This window comes from Aegilops tauschii, chromosome 7 (genome assembly GCF_002575655.3).
Source record: "Aegilops tauschii subsp. strangulata cultivar AL8/78 chromosome 7, Aet v6.0, whole genome shotgun sequence".
NCBI classification, from domain to species: Eukaryota; Viridiplantae; Streptophyta; class Magnoliopsida; order Poales; family Poaceae; genus Aegilops; species Aegilops tauschii.
This window is the reverse complement of record NC_053041.3, coordinates 148407572-148410026: the sequence shown is the minus strand read 5'-3', so window position 1 is coordinate 148410026 and position 2455 is coordinate 148407572.

Genomic DNA, 2455 nt, shown 5'->3' with positions numbered 1-2455 from the left:
GTTGACCCCTCCACACTTATAAGTGATGAAGCTATATTCAAAGCCTTATCTGGGATCGATTGGACAACCATTGACTTCCAGCCACTAGGTAGAGAGGAAGAAGATGAACCGGCGCTGGATGATCCACAAACTTCAAGTCAACTAGGCCAAGATTCATAAACCGGAGGCTGGCGTAGCATCTGCTTTCCTCAAGACTTGTTTAAACAATTATTTTTTGGGCACCAGACGCTTTTGTAATAGGCTTCGCTGAAACTCTTAGAGCTGATATGCCATCGTGCATAAGTTATATTGCATGACACTGTTGACCTTGAAACTTAAGATCTGTCGTTTTGCATCTGTCGTTTTGCATAAGTTATGTGAATCTGTTCCTGCATGTAATCAGATTACAAGTGTCCTGGCGGGTTACCGCAGGACGGGTCATCCTACCCCATATATGATTATAGGTAATCAAAATAATTCATAACCAGGGCCGGGTTAACAAATGTCATACCTGTGACATGTGATAGAGCTGCCGGTTTATCAAGAACCACAGGTAGACTCAAATATGGCCAGGGCGGTTTATCAAGAACCACAGGTAGACTCAAATATGGCCAAAGCTGGGTAGTAATCCGGCAGCATATAACATGTGATAACTATGAAAATTGCCGGTTTAAGATATCTGTGCAGTAAGGGTGACAACCAAAAACTTAGAAGCCAATACTTCCAAGTATTTAATATCATCATGGACTGGCGACTTATTGTCCAGAGCCAGGCCGGGTTAGTAGAAACCACGGGTATGCTTCAAATATGAGCTGTGAGAATTGAGGCTACATGGCCTGAATCACTCTAAACCATATGTCAAGATGGTAGCAAGATGAACCGAAAAACGTTCAAAAAACCAAGCAAAAAGACAGAAATGAGGCTATGCTTCGAATACGAGCAGGAAGCCGGACCAAAAGGGTTAATAGCTATGCTTCGAATGCGAGCAGGAAGCCCCCAAGTGGTTTGTGGCCTTGGGCCGATCAAGAGGGTAATGACAGCTATGATTCGAATACGATCAGGAAGCCCCCTAGTGACCATAAGTTTTGGCATTGCGCCGATCAAGAGGGTACCGACAGCTATGTTCACTTTGGTGAATACACCTATGTTTGAACAGGAAGCCCCCAAGTGACCATAAGTTTTGGCATTGCGCCGATCAAGAGGGTACCGACAGCTATGATTCAAATACGATCAGGAAGCCCCCAACTGACCTTTTGAAGTAAAAAGAAATACTTGTTATTCTTGGTGATAAAACGGCAGAGGCCCTGCTTTATCAGGGATGCCTAACTTTGTTATAATCATCATAATATGTACATTGTGAAAACATATACATTGTAAGAGCCGATGGCTCAAGTGTAGTAGGGCCGAAGATGAGCAATGTTCCACGGCCGGTTGGTCTCCTCCTCCGATGTGCGTGAGTCCTTGCGGTCTCGAACATCGATAAGGTAGTACGACCCGTTGTTCAGATTCTTGCTGACTACAAAGGTTCCTTCCCAAGGTGGGGACAGCTTGTGCATATCAGTTTGATACTGGATAAGCCGGAGCACCAAGTCACCTTCTTGAAAGGTTCTGGTCTTAACCCGACGGTTGTGATAACGGTGCAAATCTTGCTGGTAAATCGCCGAACGAGCCGCCGCCATGTCACGCTCCTCATCTAACAGGTCAAGTGCATCCTGACGTGCTTTTTCATTACCAGCTTCAACATAAGCCGCCACTCGGGGCGAGTCATGACGGATGTCACTAGGGAGAACTGCTTCTGCCCCGTAAACCATGAAGAAAGGAGTGTAACCCGTAGATCTGTTGGGGGTAGTATTGATATTCCAGAACATAGAAGGCAGCTCTTCCACCCAACAACCCGGCGTCCTCTCCAAAGGAACCATAAGCCGGGGCTTGATGCCTCGCAAAATTTCTTGATTGGCTCTCTCCGCTTGACCATTGGATTGAGGGTGAGCAACCGATGATACATCAACCCGAATGTGCTCACGTTGACAAAACTCTTTCATAGCACCCTTGGAGAAATTAGTGCCATTACCAGTTATGATGCTGTGGGAAAAACCAAAACGGAAGATCACCTTTTTGATGAACTGAACTGTTGTCGCCGCATCACATTTACTGACCGGTTCTGCTTCAACCCACTTTGTGAATTTGTCAACACAATCTCCTTCATGAATCTCATGTAGAATGGCCTTCTTCGGGAGAAACACAACATTGAAATGCCCCCGTAACACTACGGTGATGCAGCTCTCCATTGGCAATAGTCATTGACTTAGACCGCCGGGTTATCTGCCTGGCCAGTGTCTCATCCTCTGGTAACTCGCCCTGGGTCATGTAAGCCAGATACGGAATCGTCCAATCAGGAATAGCATGAAGAACCGCCACAAGTTGTGCCTTCGAGTCAGGAATAGCCAAATCCTCCTCTGTAGGTAATTTGACCGAC